This window comes from Leucoraja erinacea, chromosome 1, assembly GCF_028641065.1.
Source record: "Leucoraja erinacea ecotype New England chromosome 1, Leri_hhj_1, whole genome shotgun sequence".
Classification (NCBI taxonomy): domain Eukaryota; kingdom Metazoa; phylum Chordata; class Chondrichthyes; order Rajiformes; family Rajidae; genus Leucoraja; species Leucoraja erinaceus.
This window is the reverse complement of record NC_073377.1, coordinates 140046864-140058627: the sequence shown is the minus strand read 5'-3', so window position 1 is coordinate 140058627 and position 11764 is coordinate 140046864. Positions and strand designations below refer to the sequence as shown.

Here is an 11764-nt window from a genome sequence, read left to right as displayed (position 1 = left end):
CTGTGGAGGCCGTCAATGGATATTTTAAAAACGGAGATAAATAGATTCTTGATTAGTACGTGTATCAGGGATTAGGGGGAGAAGGCAGGAGAATGGGGCCAGGAGGGAGTGATAGATGAGCCATGATTGAATGGCAGAGGAGACAATGGGCCGAATGGCCTAATTCTGCTCTTATTGCATGACTTGTAATGTCCTTCAAGAAAGGAGGGAGAGATTTGCTGCTCTGAACGAAGAAATCTCTATGCACCCAAGTTGCAAATTAATAACCCTTTGTAACTATATCCTCTTGTTTGAGACGCTTCCACCAATATAAACATCTTGGTGTCTACTCTGTCAAGAACCTTGTATGTTTTAATAATGTCACCATTCATTCTTCCAAATGCCAAAAAAATACAGACTCAAATAGTTGTGCCTTTCTTGCTGGGCCAATCCTCTCATTCCAAGAATGAGCCAGGTTGTTTATTTAGGACGATAGGGAAAAAAAACCTCTCGTCGTATTCCAGGGATGACCTCAGCAACACCATGTAGGATTGTAGCAGTTGTACCCTCTTCCTTCCAATCAACCTATGCCCACAACCTCCTTCACAATGGGCCAAAATATTGTTTGCCATCTTAACCACTTGTTGGACCTGCCTATTAACATTCTGTAATTTATTTGCAAGAGCACCCCATATCCATTGCTGCCTGACCCACTGAGTTTGGCTTAGTTTAGAGATACAGCATGGAAACAGGCCCTTCACTGGACACTGAGTCCATGCTGACCATCGACCACCCTTTCACCCTGGTTCTAGATTACCCCACTTTCTCATCCACTCCCTGCACACTAAAGGGAATTTGCAGAGCCCAATTAACCTATAAACCCTCATGCCTTTGGTAATTCTTCCAGTACTTTGTGTTTTGCTCAAGATTCTAGCACCTGCAGTTCTCTTTGTTACCATCTAAACGTCACTCATTGATTTTCAGATTCAGATTCAGATCAGATTCAATTTAATTGTCATTGTCAGTGTACAGTACAGAGATAACGAAATGCATTTAGCATCTCCCTTGAAGAGCGACATAGCAAACGATTTGAATAAATAATAATAAGTGTCCGGGGGGCGGGGGGGTGGTGATTGGCAGTCACCGAGGTACGTTGTTGAGTAGAGTGACAGCCGCCGGAAAGAAGCTGTTCCTCGACCTGCTGGTTCGGCAACGGAACGACCTGTAGCGCCTCCCGGATGGTAGGAGGGTAAACAGTCCATGGTTGGGGTGAGAGCAGTCCTTGGTGATGCTGAGCGCCCTCCGCAGACAGCGCTTGCTTTGGACAGACTCAATGGAGGGGAGCGTGGAACCGGTGATGCGTTGGGCAATTTTCACCACCCTCTGCAATGCCTTCCGGTCGGAGACAGAGCAGTTGCCATACCATACTGTGATGCAGTTGGTAAGGATGCTCTCGATGGTGCAGCGGTAGAAGTTCACCAGGATCTGAGGAGACGGATGGACCTTCTACAGTCTCCTCAGGAAGCAGAGACGCTGATGAGCCTTCTTGATCAGAGTAGGCTCTGAATGACAACTCGAGTTTGATAAGTTTAATTTAAGTTTTAGAGATACAGCATGAAAACAGGCCTTTTGGCCCTTGGAGTATCTATCAACAGCTTTTTGAGAAAGTAACTTGCAGAATTGATACGGCAGAGCCACCAGTAGTAATAGTAAAGACTTTTTTTTAAAGAGTGTTTGTGAAGATGTCATGCAAAAGATTGAGCAAAACAAAGTGCTGGAGGAACTCAGCAGGTTTGGCAGCTTCAGGAACACCTTCTTTCCAGGTGTTCCAGAGATGAGTGTCGGGCCAGGGAGATGGAATCGGGCCACAGACATGTCGTGGTGGTAGATGAACTGTACTGTACTGAACTGCACGGTAAGCTGGAGTTAATGAGTGCCATAACCAGCCTCTTGAAGCACTTCACAAAGTGGGATGTTAAGGTCACTGGATGGTAGTCTTGCATTTTACTTCAGAGTCACGTGAGGGACTACGTGAAGAACCTCACTAGGACGCATGCGTGCCATATCGCTCCACGCATTGCAACGAGTCACAGCAGGGGGAACGACGTTCCCCTTAGCGGCAGAATTTAAAAGCCGGGAACAGCAGGTAAGGAGACTCTGCGTTCTTCCCACTTACTTTACAGGTGGAGGCATGGACAGATCCACGAGAAACAAGAAGGCTGTGAAAAAGCTGGCGGGGGAGAATCGCGGAGTTGCGGGCAGCCAGCAGCTGCAGCCAACGGCACACCAATCTCCCGTAATGGGAACAGCTGTGCCCGACTTCGCTCCCGCACCGGCCAAATCAACACCACGGCCGGGCGGTAAAGCGAAGCAAAAAACAGACAGTCGTTGACTCCGATGAGTCCGACTTTGAACAGCCGCGAGCGGCCAGTGCCCGTGAGCATTGGAGCCGGTTGAAGCGGCTTCAGGAGCAGCCGCAAGCGGCCAGTGCCCGTGAGCATTGGAGCCGGTTGGAGCGGCTGGGGGAACAGGAGCAGCCGTGAGCGGCCAGTGCCCGAGAGCATTGGAGCGGCTTTTGGAGCAAATACTCCAAAGTGGCAGGCTCCGGGAGAGGGAGCCTAGTCACAGTGGGCAGCTAGTAAGTCCTACAGCTGTACCTCTTGTAGGGCTGCACAGTGTTTCTCCCTCATCAGAGGGGAGTACAGGGGGTCAATTCTGGGCTGACCCTGAAGAGGGGTGCAGAACATACCCCTAGTGCACATGGGGTGCAAGAAAACCTATTGGATATGGTGTCCCAGTTTATTCAACCCGACCAAACTGGCCAAAACCTGGAACCCAAAATAGCTGCAAGTATTGACTACATGTCATTCAACCAGCTACAAGGACAGGCATTACTGGACACCACAGCAAGACACTTACCACCAGGGAACTGTAAATCACTAAATGTTCCCAGTGTCAACCAGTGTATTTGGAAACATGTCGGAGCATCAATCAGAGCCTGGGACTTGAAAATACAAAAAGTTCTGAAAGTCCTAACAGCGGGAATTACAGCTTTCGCCCGCACATTGAACGAACAAGACATGACACAAGATCACCAAGATGCACTGGCTTTATTTTGCAACTCCCAATACAAGTTAAATAGTATTAGGAAGAAGTGCCATCCGACCGGCTTTAGACCCCAAATTTGCAGGCCTCTGCAAACCTGGAACCTCCAAACCACCAATACTACTATTTGGAGGGGACTTATCCAAACAGGTAAAAGAACTTGATGAAGAGGCTAAAACCCTGGGGCTCATTAAAGCAGCGTCCAAAAACTACTTCGGCCAGAAACAGCACCCCTACACACCCATCAGTCGGCCAAGACAAACTGGTGAAAGCTCGAAGGCCAGGAACACTCAACATCGATCTTTTTTAGGCCATGGCCCAGACCGGCCTTCCTGGGAAATGCGCTAACCCTCAACACCAACCCGACTACAGACCCAGACACCGGCGCCTCAACATCCACGGAGGATGCCGAAAAAGTAACAAACCTAACACTGGTAACTATGGAGGTAGGTGGGTCTGGTTCCTTACGAATTGAAGGGAGCGTGGAGGTTGGTGGGAGATTACACTTCTATCTGGATGCATGGAATAAATTAACTACCGCCACTTATATTTTAAGCATATACCAGGGTTATAGAATTTATACAAAAACATAACCCTCCAGTTCAGCATGTACCGAACTGAATGTTCATGCTTGCAGGCAAAGAAAAATCAAAAGCACACCCTGAACTACAGCGGCTTTATAAAAAAGGAGTAATTGAGAAAACCCAACACGAATCACAGGAATTTGTGTCCAATAACTTTATCAAAAACAAGAAAGATGGTGGTTGCTGCATCATCATCGATTTGACTAATTTGAATACTTTCGTACAATATATTCATCTCAAGATGGAAACCTTTGTTACTGCTAAGCAATTGATTTCCAAAGGTTACTACATGGCAAGCGTAGATTTAAAAGATGCTTACTATACAGTACCCATAAGAGGTGACCACAGATGTTATTTAAAATTCAACTGGATGGGCTAACATCAGCCCCCAGGCTGTTCACTAAAATTTTGAAACCAGTCCTAGCGTTTCTGCGGAAACAAAAACACATGGTAATGGCATATCTAGATGACATACTTATTGTGGGCAAAACTTTGGAATTGGCTAAACAAGCGGTAACAGCCACAAAACAATTATTTGAAACACTGGGGTTTATCATCCATCCAGTTAAATCTAAATTAACGCCTTCAACCACAATGGATTATCTGGGGTTCACCATTAACTCAGTTCACATGTCAGTGACTTTGCCGAAAGAAAAGGTTACAGCCTTAATAGAGGCTTGCAGCAAAATCATTGACATCACTAAACCATCCATCAGACTGGTAGCAAGAATAATTGGCAAAATAGTGGCTGCGTTTCCAGCCACACAATTCGGACCTTTACATTATCGAAATTTACAGAGGGCGAAAATACGAGCACTCAAAATTAATGGTGGTCATTTTGACAGACCAATGAAGCTACCAACAGAAGCCATAATGGAACTAAAATGGTGGGAAGATAACATTAGGCATTGTTCCAATCCAATCATTATCAGCAACCCGTCTATGGTACTACAAACTGATGCCAGTGCACTTGGTTGGGGTGCTACCAATTCCATCTCCAGCTGTGGAGGGAGATGGAATGCACAGGAGGCATCATTATTACAAACACTGGGCATAAACTACCTGGAGATGTTAAGTGCATTCCATGGCCTTAAGTCATATTGTTCTGGGTTATATCACCAGCATGTTAGACTACAAATTGACACCACCACTGTGGTAGCATATATCAACCATATGGGTGGAAACAAATCGACATCATGTGACAATCTGGCCAACACAATTTGGCAATGGTGTATCCAGAGATATATTTGGATATCAGCTACCTACTTACCAGGTAAACTAAATTTAGTGGCAGACACCAGGTCACGCAAATTCAATGAAAACACTAAATGGATGTTGGATAAAAATGTATTTGCTGAAATTACAACACGATATGGAACACCAGATATCGATGTTTTCGCATCCAGGCTCAATCACCAGTTAACGAATTATGTTTCATGGGAACCATACCCTGGGGCAGCGGCAACAGGTGCATTTTCGCTGCATTGGGGGAAATTGTTTATTTATGCATTCCCTCCTTTCTGCCTCATCAGTCGGGTATTAAGGAAAATACAGCAAGACTCTGCGTCTGGTATTTTGATAGTACCCGATTGGCCTACTCAACCATGGTTCCCGGTGATACTCGACATGGTATTAGAACCATGCATCACCATCCATCATAGACCTAATTTACTGATTCATCCCGTAACAAGGGAAAGTCACCCATGTCATAATTATACAAACCTATTAATTTGTAGAGTTTGAAAGCACCTCTACTACACCTGGGACTGATGGACCGAACAGTGGATATTATTTCAGCGGGCCACAGACAGTCCACCAAAAAACAGTACTTGGTGTACATCAAGAAATGGTAAAAGTACTGTCACAACAATAACATCATCCACAGATCTATGAACATCCCGTCTGTTCTGGAATTCCTGGCAAGCCTCCATTACGATGAGGGGCTCAGTTATAGTGCCATCAACTGCGCCAGAAGTGCTCTGTCAACATACCTGTGGCAAGGAACAGAACGGCATTCTGTTGGGACACACCCCCTGGTAACCAAACTCATGTGGGGCATTTTTAATGTTAATCCCCCAAGAACCAGGTACTCCCAAATATGGGATGTGAGCATTGTACTGACTATGTTAAGAAACTGGTCTCCACCTACAGCTCTGCCCTACAGAAACTGACATAGAAACATAGAAACATAGAAATTAGGTGCAGGAGTAGGCCATTCGGCCCTTCGAGCCTGCACCGCCATTCAATATGATCATGGCTGATCATCCAACTCGGTATCCCGTACCTGCCTTCTCTCCATACCCCCTAATCCCCTTAGCCACAAGGGCCACATCTAACTCCCTCTTAAATATAGCCAATGAACTGGCCTCAACTACCCTCTGTGGCAGAGAGTTCCAGAGATTCACCACTCTCCGACTATGAAAACAGTCATGCTGATGGCCTTGGTCACGGCACAAAGGGTCCAGATGCTACAGAAACTAAGGCTGGACAACATGACTATTTCATCTGGAAATTTAACTTTTCACATCAATGAATTAGTCGAACAGAACAGACAGGGGTCAGCAGGCCTAAAAATAGAATTCAGGGCCTACCCGACAGATGATCGTCTCTGTATTGTAACACACTTACTATTATATATGGAGAATACTAAGATCATCAGAGGCAAAGAAATGGCACTTTTAATCAGCTACAAACAGCCACACAAAAAAAGTGACAGTCCAGACCATCTCGAGATGGCTAAAACAGGTCCTAATAAAGGCTGGAGTAGACACTAACATTTTTAAATCTCACTCCACCAGTGTTGCAGCTACATCGGCAGCTATGAAGTTGGATGTTCCTATGGACCAAATCCTCAAGACAGCAGGATGGTCAACGGAGAAAACTTTCCAACGATTTTATAACAAACCAGTAATTGAACCTGGAACATTTGCAGAAACAATTTTAAGTTCTGTAATATGATTTTACCCCATAAATAGGGGCTATGATTTGGTGTTAATAAATATATCGTTGGTTTTCAATATCGTATTGATGTCTAATGATGTTAACACTATTCTCCCCATAATCAAGGCAGATGTGATGCATGAACTCGTTTCCACGGCATGAAATCACAGAGCTTTAAAATCTTCACGTAGTCACTCACGTGACTCCGAAGTAAAATAGTAAGATTAAACGAGAACTTACCAGTTTGAAGTTTGATCGTTATTTTATGAGGAATAACGTTGAGGGAATACGTGCCCTCCGCTCCCACCCTTGATCATATACTCAACTGGTATCTCTTCACTAATCTTACTATGTTTAGTCATTACAGTTATCTGTGATTTCACACCACTGCTTTGAAGAATGACACGCATGCGTCCTGGCAGGGTTCTTCACGTATTCCCTCAACGTTACTCCTCATAAAATAGCGATCAAACTTCAAACTGGTAAGTTCTCGTTTAATCTTACTATTTCTTTGGATGAGAGTGGTTTTCTTGAAGCATATGGGTACCCCAGTACAAAGTGGGGAGAGTTTAAGATGTCCGTGAATATGCCCGCGAGTTGGTCCGCACGGGTCTTAAGGATGCGGCCAGCTCCATCCGGGCCAGTTGCTTTTCGTGGGTTCCCCCTCAGGAAAGCTGATCTTACTGTTGCAAAAGTGGTGAGGAAACAAGCACATTTGACTCTTGTCGGGACGGATGTTGTCATCGCCCTGTCGATCTTCTGCTCAAAGTGAGCAGAGAATGCATTAAGTTCGTCAGGGAGGGACAGACTTACTAGCCAGCAGTTAGCGATGCTGCCTGACTTTGCCTTGAAGCCCGTTATCGTATCGAAGCCGTTGCCACAGTCGACAGGTGTTTGAGTGGTTATGCTGGGACTCAAGTTTGTCCCGGTATTGCCTCTTGGCATTCCTGATGGCTTGGCAAAGATTGTAGCCAGATTTCTTGTACATTCTGGATCGTTTGACTTGTATGCAGCAGTCTTGGTCTTCACCTGGGAATGAACCTTGGGTTCATCAATGGTTTGTGGGTGGGGAACACTCAGATTGTCTTCTTTGGTACACATTTCTCCACGCATTTATTGATGAAGTCTGTCACGGCAGTGGTGTACTCATTTAAGTTGCCTGCTGATTCCCTGACTCAAAGCAGGATGTCATCCGTTTCTACACACTAGCACTAAACGGGTTTCTGTACTGGATTTTCCCACTTCAGTTTCTGTTTATAGGCAGGGAGTAGAAGCACAGCTAAGTGATCAGATTTCCCGAAATTAGCAGGGGAACGGAGTGGTAGGCATATTTTGTGGATGTGTAGCAGTGGTCGAGGGTATTCTGGCCCCTGGTAGGACAAGAGACAGGCTGATAGTATTGTGGAGATACGCTCTTGAGGCTGGCCTGATTGAAGTGCCCGGCTACAATGACCAGGGCTTGGGATGTTTTGTCTCAAGGCTTTTAGTAGTGGAGCACAGTTCATTCAGAGCAAGATAGAAACAAAAAGCTGCAGTAACTCAGCGGGTGAGACAGTATCTCTGGAGAAAAGGAATTGGTTTCAGAGCAGGCTTGACATCAGCATAGGGAGGGATGTGGACTGTTGATAAAGATAGCTGAAGTGACTTCTTGTGACAGGTGGTAGAGAGGGCACTGTGAGTCATAGAGTGATACAGTGTGGAAACAGGCCCTTCGGCCCAACTTGCACACATTGGCCAACATGTTCCAGCTACACTAGTCCCACCTGCCCCTCAGGTAACGAAAAGTTATCCTTCAGATTCCTATTAAATGTTTTGGTCCATATCCCTCCAAACCTGTCCTATCCATATACCTGTCTAACTGTTTCTTAAACATTGGGATATTCCCAGCCTCAACTACCTCCTCTGGCAGCTTGTTCCATACAGCCACGACCTTATTGTGTGGAAAAAGTTACCCCTCGGATTCCTATTAAATGTTTTCCCCTTCACCTATGTCCTCTGGTCCTCGATTTACCTACTCTGGGCAAGAGACTCACTGCCTGGCAAAGTTTCAATGGAGTGGGGGGTGGGGAGCATTTTGGGATCTGTGATCATATTGCTGTTGAAACTTATGGAATTATGGATGAGTATAAGTCTGGACCTCAGGTGGAAGTGCATAATTGGGGGGAAGGCCAATTGCAATGGTATTAGGCAGGAACTGAGGGAAGTACATTGTGAGGAGGTAGAGGGAGGGTGGAGAGAGAGGAAGGGAGAGATGGGGGAAGGGGGAGAGAGAGGAGGGGGGGGAGAGAGAAGAGGCGGATAGGAGAGGAGAGGGAGTAGAGGAGTGGAGTGGAGGGGGGGGGAAAGGAGGAGGGGAGCCGGGCTGCGAGCGCGTGAGCTGCGGGGCCCATGGCGAGCAGGCGACAGAGACGAGGGAGGCCGCGGGCGGGCGCGATCTGAGGACGGTCAAAAGCAGCAGAGGGCCGACTGATCGTGGCTTCTGCGAGGGCTCAGCATTTTATGTCTATCTGTACAGTGGAGTAGTATTTTTCTGACTGGGGGGACTGTTTCACAGGCGTCAACACAAGAATATCCTGGTTATGGAATAATTGTAGTGTAAAATATTTTATTAAGTAAAAGATTAGCTTGACTTTTTTGGGTTCGGAATAAACTGAAGTTTTATAATTCTGTACCATATTAGAGGAACTATGGGGATCAGGAAGCCAGAGGCCTGCATACCAAGCTCTTCTGATAGTGCTTCCTGTTATGCCCGAGGAAAAGATGATTAACAATAGTGGGAGAGGATGTGTTTCCTGTGGACTCGGGAATTTCTGTACACAGATATCTTCTGTGGTGTTACTGATATTATATCCTTGCATTGTTTAAGAAGGAATTGCAAATGTTGGGCTTTTGACTAAGTTCCTGCTGTTTAGGAGTTTTTTGTAACTAAAGTTTGTGATTGATTTAACCGCAGTTTGACGTGTGTTTTGTATTGTGACAGGTATGCTTTGAATGGACTCAGCCTGATTGATTTGAGTATTGTGTCGAATGTCATTGCTGCAAGTCTGTATAAGCATGTGACCACGTTTCCAAACCACTATAAAAGATACCGTATGTCTTCGTTCATTACAGTGGTGGCTCAGGAGAGTCAAGTGTCTGTTGCATACTTGACTGTATCCCTGTCACTCTCGCCGGCTGATGATCACGAAAGCTTGAGTTGGTTTACCTGTGAGTTGTCTGTTTTTAAGAAGTGAACCTTATCTCACTGGAACGTCTTGGTAATATTTATAAATATGGAAAATATACAGGAAATGGCAGAACCCTTTGGAGCACTGATGTACAGTAGAATCTTGGGGTACAAATCCATAGTTCCTTGAAGATGGCCACACAAATGGATAGGGTGATAATGTAGGCATACAGCATGCTTGCCTTCTAGGGTTGGGGCATCGAGTATAAAAGTTGGCATTCGATTAAAACTGCCTTGGCCACATTTGGAGAATTGCATCCTTTTCTGGTCATCACATTACAGGAAGGATGTGGAGACAGGAGAATGTGCAGAACAGTATTGCCGGGAACTTATTTGGATTGGAGAGTGTTAGCTTGAAGGAGAGGTTGTATAAACCTTGAATTGTTTGGAACGTTGAAAGCTAGAGAGCAACCGGATAGAAGGAAATAATCTGCATAGAAAAGGCAGATCGTCAGTGTCTTCTTCCCAAGGTGGAATTGTTAAATATAAGTAGTACCACCGGGTGGTACCAGCAATGGCTGCCTCGCCAACAGTCTGTTTGTCCCTTTCTGCTTTGTTGTTTTTTTAGTATGTGTTAAATGGATGTTTTTAGTGTTCTTTGGCTTGTTTTATTTAGGGGGTGGGGGAAGGGGTTGGGGGGAACGCTTTCTGATATCTTACCTCGACGGAGATGCAATTTTTTTCAGTATGGTATCTCCATCTGCACTGCAGCCTAACATCGAGGAGTTGGCGGCCTTTGCTGGAGACCAATTTCGAGAGCTCCAGTGTGGGTGCCTACGGGACTTTAACATCACAGAGCCCACGATCCCTTTGCCAGGGATCGACCTCTGAGCTCTACCCGGGTGCCTGCGGACTTTAACATCGTGGAGCTCGCGGTCTCTGGTCAGAGGCCGACTTTGGGAACTCCAAGCCGCAGGAGATTTGTCCGTCCCGACGCGGGAGCTTCGCTTGCCCCGACGGCGGGAGAAGAATGAGGGAAGAAGATTGGACTTTATTGCCTTCCATCATAGTGAGGAATGTGGGGAATCCCCTGTGGTGGATGTTCATGTTAACCTTATGCAGTTGTGTGTCTTGAAGCTTTTTCTGGTCTGGCTGTATGGTAATTCGCGTATCATTGTACCTTAATTGGTACACGTGACAATAAATTACATTTGAAACCTTAGGCTTAAAGTCGATGTCAAGCATGATCTTCAAGATCTTTGATTGGAGAATGGATAATCAAACGCCCTTTACTGCTGTGTGATAGATAATCCTTGCTGAAAGTCAGTTTAGGATAGAGCTGGTCTAAGACACAGTTGATCTTAGTGGTGCCACTTTCTAAACTTTCCTTTCCTGAAAATCGAAATATCAAGTTCAAGTTCACATTTATTGTCACATGCACCAGTTGCTGTTCGCATACCGTCCGAACAGATCCACGGACGATGCGGTCTCCCAGGTTTTGCACACCGCTCTCTCTCATATCTTGACAGCCAGAAGGGGGGCTACGTGAGGATGCTTTTCATAGACTTCAGTTCAGCCTTCAACACGATAGTCCCCACCAGACTGGCCGGGAAGCTACTGGAATTAGGGCTCAACACTCCCCTGTGTGCTTGGGCCCTGGACTTTCTCACCGCCAGGCCCCAGGTAGTCAAGATGGGAGGGAATACATCGAAGTCCCTCACCCTGAGCACAGGATCGCCCCAGGGTTGCGTCCTCAGCCCCCTGTTGTACTCCCTGTACACACATGACTGTGTGGCTAGGTTCAGCTCCAACTCAATAATTAAGTTTGCTGATGACACTGTGGTGGTGGGCCTGATCTCAGACAACGACGAGAAGGCCTACCGGGAGGAGGTGGCTGATCTAGCACTCTGGTGCCAGGACAACAGCCTCCTCTTGAACATCAAAAAAACGAAGGAGCTGATCGTGGACTTTAGGAGGGCACATCATCCGA

General features: G+C 46.0%; 1 protein-coding gene across 3 annotated transcripts in view; it reads left to right on the top strand.

Moving 5' to 3' along the window:
* Positions 1 to 11764, top strand: part of LOC129702686 (protein transport protein Sec24B-like) — a 145907-nt gene that overhangs the window by 20596 nt on the left and 113547 nt on the right. Inside the window, exon 1 of one of the 3 annotated variants that reach the window (XM_055644610.1) lies at positions 9226 to 9815. The exons of the other annotated variants lie outside the window; for them this stretch is intronic. The gene's annotated coding sequence lies outside the window, so the exon portion shown is untranslated. Of the gene's footprint in view, positions 1 to 9225; positions 9816 to 11764 lie in introns of those variants that run through there. 3 annotated transcript variants of the gene reach the window in all.